This window comes from Heloderma suspectum, chromosome 2 (genome assembly GCF_057233095.1).
Source record: "Heloderma suspectum isolate Gila_16-S chromosome 2, 16-S_ref, whole genome shotgun sequence".
Taxonomy (NCBI): Eukaryota; Metazoa; Chordata; class Lepidosauria; order Squamata; family Helodermatidae; genus Heloderma; species Heloderma suspectum.
This window is the reverse complement of record NC_139459.1, coordinates 351,892,959-351,910,076: the sequence shown is the minus strand read 5'-3', so window position 1 is coordinate 351,910,076 and position 17,118 is coordinate 351,892,959. Positions and strand designations below refer to the sequence as shown.

General features: G+C 46.6%; 1 long non-coding RNA gene across 1 annotated transcript; it reads left to right on the top strand.

Moving 5' to 3' along the window:
- The first annotated feature begins 4,667 nt into the window (after positions 1-4,667).
- Positions 4,668-8,537, top strand: LOC146355501 (uncharacterized). The gene is made up of 3 exons (XR_014787448.1): positions 4,668-4,816; positions 6,907-7,026; positions 7,216-8,537. It is a non-coding gene; the product is annotated as an uncharacterized LOC146355501 (long non-coding RNA).
- The last annotated feature ends 8,581 nt before the right edge of the window (positions 8,538-17,118 follow it).

Sequence of the window (17,118 nt, the reverse complement as noted above, 5' to 3'; positions counted from 1 at the left end):
CCACTATGCCATTTGCGTCCAGAGTCATTCCTCAGCGATACGAAGCTGGCGCACGTCCACAGAATTGCCGCAGGGATGATCTGGGCCTCGCTCACAAAGAATCCGGAATTCTCTGCCATCCCTACCAGAAACCATTCAGTTCCCCAACCAGCTTGCACACTGTGAATCAGGTAAAGACCATTATACCACTGTTCTCAGAACACAGATCACTGCCTGATCCTGGACCCTCCCCTATTCCCCCTGTCAGCGCAATGCTGAAGATTCTTCTATTTGTCGTACTCATTTATTACATAATAGCCTGTTAGCACTTTCTTCTGATGCAGGTGCACCAGTGTGCCAAAGCAGAACATTTTTTTTTTAAAGCAACCTAAGAGGGCAAGCCCCTGTCCCCCAAAACCAGGCCAATGAGAAGAAAACGTGTTCAGTACCCACAGAATGTTGAGTGTCAGTTTGAAAAGGATAAGGGGAAAGTGTGGGGGAATGGAATGAAGCACCCTGGCTAGCTGGAACAGGGAAACTCATTTATATTCCTTGGTGTAACTTACCATTGAAAACAGTGCTCCCTGATACTCATGCGAAGAGAAAAGAATACATAAAGCCTTAAAGACTAACACATTCATTCTCTCCTACGTTTTGAGGGCATTGGCTACTTCATCTGATGCAGATGGACCCATCTCCTCCATAGGGATGGGTGAACCACCACGTGCCCGCCCCGCACACTGCTCACTGGACCCCCGTCACTTACCTTCCCCAGTTCTGCTCACTGGGTCGCATCAAGGGCTCCTTGGAGGCCTCTCTCAGTCTAATCCAGTAGCCAAGTCCGGACACAGACCAAGGGATTCCTTTCAAAGCTTTATTCTTCTTTTACAACTTAACAACTCTACCGTTTGCAACTAGATCTGAGCAGCACCGTACCTATGCCCTAAGTTGGAACAGTTGGTCCCCGTTTGAAAGGGAATTACTGGCAGACCCCTGAACTTAAGGACTAGGGAGAGTCCCTCCCCTTTTCCCTCGGATCCTCTGGGCGCAGCCGTTGTTTGCACGCCAACCAGGCACTTCGCCTCCTTTCTGCGCCCTCCATTTGGTGCCGCTCTCTGCGTCGGCGTCGTGTGTCCACCAAGTCTGCTATCTGCGCTCTGTCACTCCCTGGACTGCTATCTAAGCTAGGAATGCTGGTGGGAGGAATCTCCTTCAGCTGTGGGCCCTGGGAAAAAGGAGCACACTCCTCTCCCAGGAGTGACTCCTCTTCCTCAGAATCAGAACTACTCTGGGATTCTATGGGCTCAGTGTCCACCCTGACAGGTTGAGCCAGTGGGCAATCCAATGGCATACAGCGTGCAGCTGCCCAATTCTTCAGTGAGCTGCCATTTTGTGTAAAAATGGCAGCTCACAGTTGTAGGTAAGATACATTTTACATAAATGGTGGCCATAAAGCAGCGATTTACACATGAATCGTCTATCATGGTTGTATTGTATGTCTTTTTAAATGCATTTGTTTTATTGTGGTTTTAATCCATTTTTTATTTGTCCATTATTGAAAGCGAATCTGAGCACCATTTTCTTGGTAGAAAGGTGGAGGAGAAATAGAATAAATAAATAAATAAATAAATAAGATCAGATTATGCCGTCTGACATTTATTTGATTTCATAGGAGTGCAAGTTGGTGCACATGGTCCTTCTCCCACGTTTTATCTGCATAACTGTTAGGGTAGAAACTGAGCCCAGAGAGCCCCAGAGCAGTTCTGATTCTGAGGAAGCACAACAGCCCGTGGGAGAGGAGTGCGCTCATCACTCACAGGCACAGCAGCAGGGAGAGATTCCTCCTGCCTGCATTCCTGAGAGAGATAGTGACCCTGGCAGTGAGAGAGCGGGGGAGGGGGCCTTGCTGGACACTCGGCACAGATGCAGGGAGTGGGGCCAGGTGGAGGGCGCCGGGAGCAGGCGCTCTGCCCACTTGGTGCTAAAACAATGGTCGAGTCCCAAGGACCCAAGGGTAAGAGGGAGGACCTCTCCATAGCCCATAAGTTCAGAGTCTTCCCGCTCTTCTCCTTCAAATGGGGACCAACTGCCTTACCTGGAGCATAGGCTACTCTGCTAACTACCCCAGTGCAGTTCCTTGCTTAGTCGCTGGTGATTAGCATCTGAAAGAGTCATTAAGATGTAAAGGAATAAAGCCTTGGAAAGAATTCTCTTCATCTGTATCTTGAGTTGGCTATTGGAGGGGACTGTAAGAGGCCGCTAGGGCGCTCCTGACAGCAACAATCAGGTGAGGTTGATTAAGCTGAGAACGGGTGACTGGCCCAGGTTCACCCAGTCAAATTCATGGCTGAGTAGAAATTTCTACCAAGGCCTGGTGGATCTTGGTCCCAATATGTTAAACAAACTATTGGAACTACTGGAATACACCCAGTCTGCAAAGACAGATAAAGACAGGTTTGGTAGAGTCAAAGATGTACTTGAACCAGAAACCCCTCAATCCCTCTAATGAGCTTATATACAATTAATGCCACAGCTAAAGACTAGAGATGCAGGAGAAATCCTCCATGGACCCCAGTGAGGCCAGATTCAAAAGAATCCTCCACAGTCCCCCCTTGGATTCCATGGAGGATTGGAAGACTTACCTCTGCCACCTGGAGGAATCCTTGCCAGCTGGATCCTCCCCACCAGCCAGCTCTGGAGCGCCAGCAATATGGCCACCATTGCTGTATCACTGGCTGGGCAGATTGACTGTGGATGCAAATGGCATCCAGTATGCCATTTGTGGCTGTAAAGGTCTTAGATTAAGACCTTAGGCTACAATATTTGTGTAGCCTATCACGTGAAAAAGCAGGGACCCAAATGGCATCCACTATGCCATTTGCAGCCAGAAAGGTCTTAGTTTAAGCTAAATGCAGCCATTTACAGCTGCATTTACTTAATCTAAGACATTTACAGCCACAAATAAAGGCTGTTAAAAATAAATTTAGGCTGCACACTAATTAGATGGTGCCTGAGCATCTCTATATCCTCCCTAAGAATATTTTCCCTTGAAGGAAAGAAGAACAAAATCAGGACGAGATTTTCCAGACTCGCCACCCTCTTTTTAAAGGGGACAGCTCACCAGAACAGAGAGGTTCACTGTCCCCTCTGCTAAGGAGAGACAGCTGGCGAGTAATAGAAGCAGAAGGAGGAGGAGAAGAAATTATCCAAGTATTCTGTCAGGATTAATTCTGTATATTTAACACATCAACATAGTATAGATTTTTCAGGGACCTACAAAGCATTCCTCAGTGCCTTGCAAATTAGTACAAAAAATATGTAGATTAAGGGCGCAATCCTATGGCTGCTAGATAGTGTCTAGATGGCCATAGGATTTTTCATTTTCTCAGAACAAGCTTGGGACCAGTGCTCCAAAGCTGGCTCCCAGAAACCAGACTCACTGCCCCCTCCCGTACTATCTCATAAGCAGCACAATTCATCCCTCTCTCCGTGCTCATAAGAGCAGAGTGGAGTGGCTGAAAAGGGGACGTTCCTGGGGGCAGAGAGGGGGTGGCAGAAGCACCATTATGATGCTTCCTATACACTCTCCAGCCTTCTCCCTCCACCCCCCCCACCCTGCTCTGAGGCATCCAGACTAGACAGCCGAAATTGGCTGTCTAGCCAGAAATGCAAGGAGGCCTCCGTGCTCCACCACCCAGCATTGGATAGTCAGTCGCCTTCAGAGGCAGCTGACTTTCCCCATAGGATTCTGCCCTAATATCATTTCTGTTTGCTAATGAAAGAGAAGGGTTAAATACGGCTCTGCCCTAAAGTTACGCAGAAGGAATATTAGCAAAAGCGGAACACACCTCATATAATAACAATGAAATAGTCCTGAGACTCAGAATGAGCAAGGTATCTTTTCAGAAACAATTCTAGCATCCTTATGAAGAGCCAAATACCATTTCTGCTGCAGGTAAAGGAGGACTTTTTAAAAAATACGTGTGCAGACATATAAGCTGCAAAAATTGGTTCTTTCACAATTATGTGTGGAAGGAGGGCTACAAATAGGGATGTCGGAGAATTTCTCCACGAATCTCCAGAGGGCCGAATGCCAATGCATTCAGCCCCCCAAAATTGGTGGAGAAACGGTCCGCCACCCCCCCGGCCACCCCCGGGGATGAGACTTACCTTTGGCGAATGTCCCTTGTGGCAGTGGGTCCCAGCGGCGGTTCGGCAGCGGTTTGGTGGCGGCGGCAGTGGCGGCTGGTCTTCTGACTGGCTGGCGCCGCCGCCATTTCCAAGTGAAACAACAACAACAACAAACGTGATAGGCTACATAAAGATTTACATTGCCTATCACAGCTAGATTTTCTAAAAACACTGTGATAGGCTATGTAAAGGTTTACGTAGCCTATCACAGCTGACTTTGAAAAAAAAAAAGCATGTATGCAAATGGTGGCACCCATGGGCGCCGCCATTTGCGTTCCTTATTTTGGCACGGGTAGATGGCAAATGGCGGCAAATGGCGGCGCCCTTATTTTCTCCGTAGTCTACGTAAATATTTACATAGACTATGGCGAAAATAAGGGCGCCACCATTTGCATACGTGCTTTTTTTTTTTTCAAAGTCAGCTGTGATAGGCTACGTAAACCTTTATGTAGCCTATCACATTTTTGTTTTGTTTTTTTACTTCCTCGTTCTTCCCCGCAGAAGAACGTTCGCGGCCGGAGAGGTGGGGCGCTCCCCTCTGGCCAGAACTTCAGCGGGGAGGGATGGGGCGCCTCCCCCCCACCCAGATTTTCAGGGGGAGGGACGGAGCGCCTCCCCCCCACTGCGAAGCAAGCTGTGGGACCAGGTAAGGGACTTTCGTCCATCCCTAGCTACAAAATCCATTAATTTCACGTTGATAGTTTTAATACTGGAGCAGGTAAAACTGGTCCAGTGACATCAGAATTCCACTAACATCCATTCATATTAGGCTTGTGCATTTGGTTTGGATGACTCCAGAGCCAACTCAGGCTGCTTCAGAGGTATCTGGGGCTCTCCCAAAGTGAAGCAGGTGTCCTCTGAGGCATTCAAAATCTAATTGGACTCATCCCAAAACATGGGGGAGCCTCGGAGTTCCCAGAAAACTCTCACAGACCAATCTCTTTGAAAATGTAGCATATCCCCAAGCTCTCCATGTAAGAGGAGGGGAAAGGAAGAGGAGGGTGTGTATAATTATGTGACTAACATCTCTAGCTTCCAACCAGGGAATAACTCTTCCAGGGCTCTCCTTTGTATGATTGTAGAATTACAGAGTTGGAAGGAAGCTTGTAGATCATCTTGTCCAATGCATTGTTCAATCTAGACTCTCCCATGGAGGATGCAGCTACAGCATTCCTGCTATATGGACCTCCAGCCTCTACTCAAAAACCCCCAAGAAAGGAGACCCCACCACCCCCTGAAGTAGGTTCTCCCACTGCTCAACAGCTCTGTAAGGAAGCTTCCCTTCCTCAAGCACAAGCTAAAGTTCCCACACCCACCACAACAGCACTTACCCCTTACTGATCTCTGGATACCTGTTTTGCATCTTTTACAAGCATGGACAAGTGTGTTCTGATAGTTCTGCTACTGCTGTTGCCATATCAGGCTTTGAGCTGGAGAGGAAGCTGCAAGTGATCCAATTCCCACTTGTATCCCACTTCTGGCACACAGGAAGGCCAACCAAGGACCAAACAGACTTAAAGGCTCCTTTGGCCAATCTACACAGATGATTTAGTGGAATGTGAGAGCACATCACAGTCACTTGTGACACATGATGTTGTCACCAATCCTCAGCAATCCTGCAGCTTCCCTCTGGAAAAGGCACATTTTTGGAAAGTCCTTTTAGTGCATCTTTTTTTTCTTAAACACAGCTCCCATGCAGATCCACTGTAGTGTGCTTCTTCCTCCCCCCCCCCCATTCCCTCTTTTCCCCCATTCACAGCAGGGTGCTTTTGGACACAGGCTTCCTTTTCCACTTAGCACTATTTCACGCTGTTTCATCCATTCACTATATCACCATAGTGCTGTTTTCCCATTCACGATATGTAGCCTAGCACAGTAGCTACTTTACCCATTCACAGTATACAGCCCGTTTTTCCCATTCATCATAGCGCAGTAGCACTGTTCCAAACATTCAGAACAGCACAGCAGCTGCGTTATCCATTTATGGTATGCAGGCAGCTTTCCCCATTCATAATAGTGCAGCATCTTTTAATCTTTCACAATATCCCAGGGGTGGATGAGAGGGGAGAGGTGTGGAGCAAACAACAGGGACTTAAACTTCCCTGGGCAGGGGAGCATGGACAGGGGTGGGGAACAAGCCTCTTTCATTCACTGAGCAGCACCTTCACATTGAAGATGTTCAGTTCTACTGGCTGGACTCAGCCCACCCAACCTCAAAATATGGCAGTTTCAAGCATGTGACACATAAAACTGGGTCTTTAGGTAACATATACTCTGCTTTTCTTACTTCATGTGCCCCTGGAAGACCGAAAGCAATTTAATGAAAATCCAGATATAACATGAAAGCGCTTCTCATACCGTTTCCATGTAGATTGGCCCTTGGATTGGCCCATGTAGATTGGCCCCTAGAAACTCTTCCTTAATGCTGAAAGTGATGTTGGCCACATCCTCTAACACACACACTCTAAATCAGCCTTCCCCATCATGGCACCCCCCACCCACAGCCAGATGTGCTGGACAACCTTCAGCATCACCCAGCCAGCTAATTGTCAACATAGATAATTTCTTTTTGCAATGCATTTGGAAAGAAGAGAGATTTATTAGAATAGCTAAGAAATGAAGTTCACTCCCAAAGCAGGTACATCGGTTTTTATTCCCATCATGCTGGACAAAATAAGTGTATTCCAATCATATGCACTCTTTTGGTTTCATCAGTAGATGTTCTTTTTTATTCAGATCTGGCCTCAATACAATAATGTAGCATTTGGGGATGAAGATGCAACCCAGTAACCCTGAACTGGAGGCCAAGATAGAGAAGACCTGCACAGCTACCACATATTTCCCCTTGGTGCTCAGGTAAGCTGGCACAAAGGACACCCAAACACTGCAAAACAACAACATGCTAAAAGTGATCAGCTTGGCTTCGTTGAATGCCCCAGGCAGCTTCCTGGCTAGGAAAGCCACCATGAAACAGACAGCAGCCAGAAAGCCCATGAAGCCAAGTGTGATATAAAACATGATGACAGACCCTTCATTGCATTGCAGGATGATCTGCCCAGGTTGCGAATGCATGTCAGAGTCCAGAAATGGAGGAGACTTTCCCAGCCAGATAATGCAGATGACAACTTGAACACTAGAGGAAGAAATGACAAGAGAGTTTGCCAAACTGTTCCCCAGCCATTTCCTCATCCTGTTTCCTGGCTTTGTGGCTAGAAATGCCGCCACCACCAGGATAGTTTTTGCCAACAAACAAGAGATGGCAACCGAGAAGATAATGCTGAAGGCAGTTTGTCGGAGAAGGCAGGTCACCTTCTGGGGCCGACCAATGAATAGGAAGGAGGACAAGAAGGAAAGCAGGAGGGAGAGGAGGAGCATGTAGGTGAGGTCCCGGTTGTTGGCTTTGACTAATGGAGTTTCTCGATATTTAATGAAGATTCCTAACAGAAGACCAGTTGTGAGGGATAAGAAAAGGGAAAAGAAGACGAGGATGATCCCCAGTGTTTTTTTGTAGGAGAGGAAGTTGATAAGCTTAGGAACACATCCATCTTGGTCCTTGTTTGGATGTTGATCATCTGGACATTTGTTGCAATGGCCTGCATCTGAAGAAGAAAAAAGACCAGCTGCAGCATAATCCAGCCTTATCCGAACAGTGGTGCCCTGAAAATGTTTTGGACTACAATTCCCAGCATTGCTGGCCATTGGGCATTGTGGTTTAGGTGGAAGGCAGTTGAACTCCAGAACATCTGTTGGGAATCAGGTTGGGGAAAGCTGCTACAATCTATTTTAGATCATTCAGAGTCAGTTGTCTGTTACATTCTCTAAAACAGGGGTGGACAGAAAGAAGATTTCATGACAGAAAATAGATCTCCATGGAATTCACATCCCAGCTTTCTCTCCATTGGCCATGTTAGCAGGAGCTTCTGGAAGTTGAATTCCAAACATTTGGGTATTTACTTTCTGCCCACCCCTGCTCTAAAAGATAGGTGTGGTGGTGAAAGCATAGATGCCATGAGAGGAAGATGAAACAAGGATTCGGGGAGAGAGCAAAAAACTAACAATAAGAATTAGAGATGAAAAGTGGGCAGATTTCAGAATTCCATGCCACAATATGTGGTTAGTGGCCTGTAGCATTAAAAAAAGGATTAGATACATTCATGGAGGTTAGGTCTATCAATACTTTGTAATCATGGTGTCTATATGGTGGCCGCCCCATCCCTTTTCATCTTGTGTCATGTCTTTTTATTTTGTAAGCCTGTCAGCAGGGACAGTCTTTTTCTGATTGATTGTAAGCCACTCTGAGAGCCTTTTTTTTTTTTTTGCTGATGAGCAAGTTAAAAATACTATGAATAAACCAGTAATAACTAATTATATACATCGTACAGATACAAAGGCAGTCTGCTTCTGCATACCAGTTGATGACAGTAACAACAGGAGAGACCTGTTGTCTTTATGTCCTGCTTATGTTCTTCTCTGGGACACCTGGCTGGATGCTTTGGGAACAGGATGCTGCACTAGATAGTCCACTGATGTGAATCAATAGGCCTCTGCTTGTGTTCAGTGGCAGGGAAGATGTTATGCATGGAAAAGGTTGCAGGGTCAGTCCTGTGTGTCACCACCCCAAAAGGATCCCTGAAAGAAGGTCCAGGAAAGCCCCTTGCCTGATACCTTGTCCGAGATTCTGGATTTCCTACTAAGGTCACTTCCAGAGACCTGGGAGAACCTGTCCCAGGATGTGACTGAAAGAATCCTGTCTCAAGACACCTACAGTATTTACAAGTCCATCCAGGTTGTGGCATGGACCTTACATGCTGTATAGTCATCCTGATCAAATGGAATGAGGATCGTTCCACCCCTACTACTATTCTATGATTCTATGATTCTATGATTCTATGATTCTATGATTCTATGATTCTATGATTCTATGATTCTATGATTCTATGATTCTATGATTCTATGATTCTTAGGGATGTACGAAAATCACTTACCTTTCGGGGATTATGCTGATGGTGGGGGGGAGGCATTCTGTCCCTCCTCCCAGAATCCTCGCCGGAGGGGGGAGGCGCTCCGTTCCTCCCCCCCCCCGGAATCCTGGCTGGCCGGCTGTGCTCCACAGCGATTCTGCGGAGCCGCCGGCCAGCTCCGCCAGCAGCTGGACATCCGGCCACTGGCTAGCAGGGACGCAAATGGTGGCGGCCGTAGCCGCTGCCGTTTGTGTCCCTGCAGTCAGCCGTGATAGGCTACGTAAATGTTTACGTAGCCTATCACGGCTGATTTTTTAAAAAAAACACGCACATATGCAAATGGCGGTGGCCATGGGCGCCGCCATTTGCGGTCCTTATTTTGGCACACCTTAGTCTACGTAAACATTTATGTAGACTAAGATGGCGAAAATAAGGGGAACGCAAATAGCGTAGCGTCTACGCTATTTGCGTTCCCTTTATTTTCACAGTCTTAGTCTACGTAAATGTTTATGTAGACTAAGATATGCCAAAATAAGGAACTCAAATGGCAGCAGCCATGGCCGCTGCCATTTGCATATGAGCATTTTTGTTTTTGTTTTTGTTTTAAGTCAGCCGTGATAGGCTACGTAAACATTTATGTAGCCTATCACGGTGTTTTTGTAAAAATCTAGCCATGATAGGCTACGTAAATCTTTACATAGCCTATCACATTTTTTTTTTAACCTGGAAATGGCGGCGTCGGTAGCCGCCACCGCCGCACCGCCACCGCACCGCTGTCGGAGCTGCCGCTGGAGCCGCCACTGGAGCCGCAGCCACCAGGAAGATCCGCCCAAGGTAAGTCCCATCCTGGGGGGGGGGTGGCGGGCCGTTCCACCACCAATTTCGTGGGGCTGAATGCACTGGCATTCAGCCTCCCCGAGATCCATGGTGGAACTTTCGTACATCCCTAATGATTCTATGATTGTACTCTCCCCCTGACGGGGCAGGTGTGTGGTCTCAAAACTGGAATTCTGTGATGCGCTTTATGTGGACCTGCCTTTAGGGGTGTGTGGAAACACCATTTGGTGCTGAACAACCGGCTTAGTTGGTAATGGGAACAGCTTGTCACCATCACATTACACCTATGCTGAGGGAACTGAACTGGCTGCCTATAATCTGCGGGGCCATGTGTAAGGTTTTTGTACTCTTTGACAAAGCCCTAAACTACTCAGGTCCAGGATTCTTCCGAAAGCAACTGAAACCCTACTACCCTCCCCAGTTCATGCCCACATCAGGAGATACTATTGGGGCCAAAATGCACATGATGCTGTCTTCAGATAGTGGTTTCTTCATTGATGTATAAAGCAGGTAGTAGATGGGAGACTGAAAGTGTCACAAAAACACATAAGAGGAGCTCTGATGCATCATGTTGAAGACTCCACTGACTCCATTACTTTAGGATATTTCTTTCTAGGGCTGTGCATGGACTCCACAATATGCTTCAGAGGCTGATTTGGAGCTTCCAAATCAGTCCCAATTTGCTTTGGGCTGATTTGGACCTGAAACGACTGGCTTCAGACTCCAGATCCAAACCATGATTCAGATATCTGAATTATTCAGATGTTACATTTTCCAACTGACGTGCATTGGAAAACAGAAACAGTCATAACTTTTTCTTTTTTTTTAGTTTTTATGAGAAATACATGATGTTTGGAGATCTGGCAGCCCCAGTGGAGGTGGCTGAACCTGCCAAACCTCAGATGGTTTGGCCTAGTAGCTGTTGTGCCAGGCAAAGGTAAAACTTGTATTTTTTTCAGGACATATCTGCAAGCAAAGAGCTATAATTCTTCAGTGCTTCCACATAAGTGCATGAGACTGGGGCACCTGGCAGCCCCTTTGGAGATGACAGAAGTGGGCAAATTTCAGACAGTCCAGTAGTTTTTGAGCTAGCCATACATAAGCTTTCATTTGCTCAGAAATGAAAACAAAAGATAAAAAACTGTCAGCCACACAGGGAATTAAAGACCCTAATCAGAAGGTGTTTAAGGAGACAATTAGGAGGTCACTATCACTAATCCCTGGTTTGCAGGGGGGGGGGGGTGAAGTGTAAAAGTACTTTCCTTTTGTCTGTCCTGAATCTGCCACTGATCTGAGGTTCTCATTAAGGGAAGAAAGAAAAGTTAAACATCTCTTTGGCTGCAAATTGCAATACACATTACCTGGAAAAGTCACAGTGACTGAACTCAGTGGGGTTTATTTATTAATTGCACTGCTGTACTTTCTCTACTTTATATAATTCTATAAACCTCCCCTGCCTTATTTGCCTTTCTTCTAAATTAAATAGCCCAAACATTGAAGCCTTTTATAAAGGAGTTGTTCCAGCCCTCTGAACATTTTGGCAGCCCTTTTTCCCAGGATGGGTAAGATGAAGCAAACTTAAAACAAACAAACAAACAAGCATATGATCATATTCTTCTTACAGTCATTTGATGTACACAAGGCAAAAGAAGCAACAGGCAAAGTGTCTTGGAAAACCAGCAAAAGTAATGATGCTTCACATGACGTGTATTATGTAGTGCTTTGCCCCACAGTATATATTTGACTGTGTATTAGTGTACTGCTTTCGCCACACACTGTTTGCTTGTGCACAATAATGTGTATGGTGCAATCCCACAGTGTGTGCATGTGCACACGTGTACACACAAGACTAAAAGAAAAGCAGACACAGAAAGAAAAAAAAACTAACTACACACTAAGGGGCTTGAGGAAAAGAAATAACACTAAAGCTTAACAGAAAAGGGTTTTTTGGTAGGGATGGGCACCGCTTTGGTTCAAAGCTCAAATAATGGGGCGAAGTCGGCTGCTTCAGAGGTGCCTTGGTGTGATACAAAGTGGATCAGAGCAGCACCAAGGCACCTCAATGCGAAGCGGCTCCTCCACGAGGTGTCTTGTCCACCTCGGAGATTCGTAGCTCATCTTATGCCTTCTGAACAGCTCAGACAGGCTGTCCCCAAAATGTATCAAGTTCTGAAAGATCATGTGGAGGGGCAGGAGGAGGAGGAGGGAGGGGGAAGGCAAGAGGATGCAGAGGCACACAATGTATCAATTTAAGAGCGATTTGGCCACCAGTAAGGGAAGGGTAGATGAGATAGAGGAAGAGGAGGAGGAGGAGGTCAGCTTTGCTGTGAGTCAGCCTCCATTTGCTCATTGTGAGAGAGGTGGTATTAGTGGAGAGGAGAGGACTCTGTCTGAACTTTACTTGGCTGGAGCAGTGGTCTCCAAAGTGAGGTGCATGCACCCTCGGGTGGGCACAAAATGATCCATTGGAGTGTGCAAGCTGCCTGATAACTGAGTAGTGAAAAGTTATAGCCCTTTGCTTTGAGTGTTTTTGTGGAAAATATCAAATTTTCCAGTGTGGAGAGCCAGTGTGGTGTAGTGGCAAGAGTGCTGAACTGGGAGCTGGGAGATCCGGGCTCTAGTCCCCACTCGGCCATGGAAGCTCACTGGGTGACTTTGGGCCAGTCACACACTCTCAGCCCAACCTACCTCACAGGGTTGTTGTTGTGAGGATAAAATGGAGAGGAGGAGGATATGTAAGCCGCCTTGAGTTCCTTGCAAGGGGAAAAAAGGCAGGATATAAATGCAATAGTAAATAAAATAAAATAAATAAAAAATTTACCTGCGCCTAGGACAAAAACCACTGGGCCAAACTGTCTGAACGTTGGCAGGTGGGATGCCCTCCAGGGTGGCTCAGAAGTCCCCCAATTTCATGTATGTATCATAACATACATAAGAGCCAGTGTGGTGTAGTGGCTAGAGTGTTGGACTGGGAGCCAGGAGATCTGGGTTTTGTTCCCACTCAGCCATGGAAGCTCACTGGGTGACTTTGGGCCAGTCACACACTCTCAGCCCAATCTACCTCACAGGGTTCTTGTTGTGAGGCTAAAATGGAGAGGAGAAGGATTATGTATGCCACCTTGGCATACATCCATAATTCCTCAAAGAGGAAAAAAGGTGGGATATAAATGTAATGAATAAATAATAATAATAAATAAATAAATAAATAAAAACTGAAAAAGGTTATGGACATTTGTGTTTTCCCATGCAAGTCAAAGGGAAATGACAAAAACTAGTGATTTGGAAGTTCGAATCTCACTGCGGATTCAGATCCAAGTCAAAGCAGACAGGGTTCAAATCAGTCCGAAGCAGCATCCGAAGTGGAACATGGGATCTGTGCACAGCCCTATTTTTTGTATTCTTTGGTTCTTTATAAGAATATAGAGAGTTGAAAAATGGGAAGGGAAGGAATAGTAATTGAGAAGGGGCGAGTCAAAGAACAAGCAGTACAATGCAAGGAAATAAACTGCAGGGTTAAAAGTTCAGCCCTTTTAGCACCTAGAGATGTCACTTTCCAAGGCTCAGTTCCCCCTTCCCGACTCCCCCTTCCCCTCTTCCACTCCCTCCTCTTGCAAATTCTTGTATTTGCTCAGATAGGCTGTCTGGGGTTCGCAATCATCCAAAGAGATTTGAGGCACTTTGGATTGCTCTGACCCACTTTGGACCACTCCTGACTAGAGATGGGTGGATTCCCTACCTGTTCCCCCACTTGGGAATCCGCCCATGGCGGGAAGCAATCCGTCCCTCCCCCTGGAATCCTCCTTGGCCAGCTCCGCTCTGCGGCAATTCCGTGGAGCAGCCAGCCGGCTCCGGAGCGCCAGCGATACAGCTACCATTGCTGTATCGCGTGAAAAACCAGAGATGCAAATGACGTCCACTATGCCATTTGCTGCTGTGAAGCCTTTAGTTTAAACTTAATGCAGCCATTTACAGCTGCATTTATCTTAATCTAATTGCGTTCAGGCCACAAATGGCATCTGCTACGCCATTTGCATCCGGAGTCAGTTAGCCCAGCCAGCGATATGGCAATTGTGGCCGTATCGCTGGCGCTCCGGAGCCAGCCGGCATGGAGGATCTGGCCAGGAAGGTTTCCTCATGGAGGCGTAGGTAAGCAATCCATTCCTCCACAGACTCCAGAGGGCCTCACTGGGGTCCGTGGAGGAATTCTCCACCATCCCTACTCCTGACCACCTTCGGATTCAGACAAAAGCAGCCCGAATCATCCCAATCCGCTTTGGAATTCAGGATTCAGACTGAAGGAGTGCACAGCCCTATTTCTTTTGACTCCCTTTGTGAAATTAGTTCATGAATATATGAATAACTAACTACACAAACAAAGGAACCCATGCCTAAAACGATCCTTCCAAGAACATGTCACTCTGTGTTAGGGATGGCTCAATCGGGCCTTGGAGTCTGGTGGAGTCCCCGTCACCTGCGGCCCCAAGCTATGCCCACTGAGACCCCTGGCCTGCTCTAACTCCTCCCACCCCACTTGCCAAGCTGCCCGCACTCATCCCAGGCCTGATCCAGAGACCTCTGCGATCGTAATTTTGCGGGGTGGGGTGGGGTGGCAATCGCAAAAATGCGCACATTTCATCTTATGCAAAATGGCACCATGAATGGCAGATATATGTAAGATTACAGGTGTAAATGGCCCATGGGTTTGGGGCAGGAGAAGGGCAGGAGTCTGGTGGGCCCAGATGAGGGGCACCTGAACAGCCCTAGCCAGTGTGCCATTTTCCCAAGCAGCAGGCCTTGGCTCTGGAGTCGCTTACCTTCCTGAGTGGAGATGGTTCCTTCTGTACATGGGGCACAAGCATAGCAACAGATGGGTTCTCCTTCCTTAATCAGCTTGGCAGATCCAGGCCAACAACTTTCAGTACATCTAGAAAATGGCACGGTCTAACCATCAAAAGAATACAGGAAAATTACTTGGTATGAAAGTTGTATTTATGTCAGTGGAAATTAGGTACGCATTTGTGTAACAGGGAGCCTTTGGTTAGTCCTATACCTGATTTTGTCACCCTGACCCCTAGCTTTTTTTTTTTATGGCTGTCCTTGTCTTGTTGGAACAAAGGGAGAGAGGCTGTCTGGAATCTGCTGTTTGAACAGTTTAGGCCACAATCCTATGCATTTTAAAAGAAAAAAGTCCTACATCTCGTGAGACCATAAGAATAGAAGAAACTAAGAAGAGCCATGCTGGATCAGACCAAGGGTCCATCTAGTCCAGCATTCTGTTCACACAGTGGCCAACCAGCTGTCAACCACAAACCCACAAGCAGGACATGAGTCAAACAGCACCCTCCTGCCCATTTCCCCCAGCGACTGGTGTACATAGGCTTACTGCTTCTGATACCAGTGGTAGCACATAGCCATCAGGACTAGTAGCCATTGATAGCTTTCTTCTCCATGTATTTATCTAACCCCTTTTAAAACCATTCAAACTGGTGGCATTCATTACATCATGAGGTAGCAAATTCCACTATGCTCTGTGTAAAGAAGTCTTTCTTTTTATTTCTCTTTAACCTCCCACCAGTCAGCTTCATGGGATGTCCCCACAGGTTCTAGTATTTTGAAAAGGGGGGGGGGAGAAAAATGTCTCCCTATCCACACTCTCCACACCATGCATAATTCTGTAGACCTCTATCGTGTCTCCCCTTACCCTCCTTTTTTCCAAGTTAAACAATCGCAGCTGTTCTAACCTTCTCTCATAGGGAAGATGCTCCCTTGATCTTTTTAGTTGACCTTTTCTGCACTTTTCCCAGCTCTACAATGTCTTTTTTTTTTAGATAAGGGGACCAGTATTCCAAGTGGGGTCGCACCATACATTTGCATAGGGGCAGTATGATATTGGCAGTTTTATTTTCAATTCCTTTCCTAATTATGCCTAACGTGGAGTTTGCCTTTTTTACAGCAGCCACACACTGGGTCTACAATCAAGATGTCCACCACAACCCCATGATCTCTTTCTTGATCAGTCACCACTAGGTCAGATCCCATCAGCTTATACTTGAAGTTGGGATGTTTTGCCCCAACATGCATCAGTTTACACTTGCCTGCATTGAATGGCATTTGCCATTTGGTGCCCATTCTCCCAGTTTGGAGAGATCCTTTCTGAGCTCTTTGTAATCCCTTTTTGTTTTAACCACTTTAAATAATTTGGTGTCATCAGCAAACTTGGCCACTTCACTGCTCACTCCTAATTCCAGATAACTTATGAACAAGTTGAAAAGCACTGGTCTCAATACAGATCCCTGTGTGACCCCACTACTTACATCCCTCCATTAGGAAAACTTACCATTTATTCCTACTCTCTGTCAGGATTGATTCTGAGCACAGGAAGATAGTTAGCAGCACAGATTCAGAAGAGGAACAGCCAGAACCAGAGGATGCATTGTCCCAATCCAGTTCAGATATGGGTAGGCAGACTTCTCAGGTTACTAACTACCAGATGGCCAAGCCTGAAGCCCCCCCCCTTTGCCCCCCCTCTCTGAGAAACTGGGAGGAGGAGGAGAGTGGTGGTGACCTAAGAGATGCTAGACTACAGCGCAGAGCTAAGAGGGAAATGCCAGGGGTGGCGCTCAGATGGTCGACCCGGTTAACGATGCATGAGAGGTGACATAGGGAAGCCAGCAAGCCTCACTTCAAACTGTAGGCAACATTGGTGTTCCCATTTGAATCCCCTGGAGGCATTCCTTTGTAGCCTGAGAGTCTTTGAGGATTTGTATCTGTAATGAACCTGTTGATAATGAATTAAAGTCCTGAGACTGAAGCCTCTCTATTTGTGTGTGTGAGTGCATCAGGAAAGAGGGGGCCCAAGGGAAATGTGACACTCTCTGCTTTATGTTCTTTAACCAGTTATTGATCCCTAAGAGGAACTCATAGAATCATAGAATAGTAGGGTTGGAAGGGGTGTACAAGACCATTGAGTCCAATCAAGTCCAAGACCATCGAGTCCATTGACCTGTCCTCTTATTCCATGACTGCTAAGTTTGCTCAGGAGTCTTGGTGAGAGACTTGGTCAAGCCTTTTGGAAGTCCAAGTCAACAGTGTCTATCAGATCACCCTGTCTACATGTTTATTGACACTCTCGAAGAACTCTAAAAGGTTA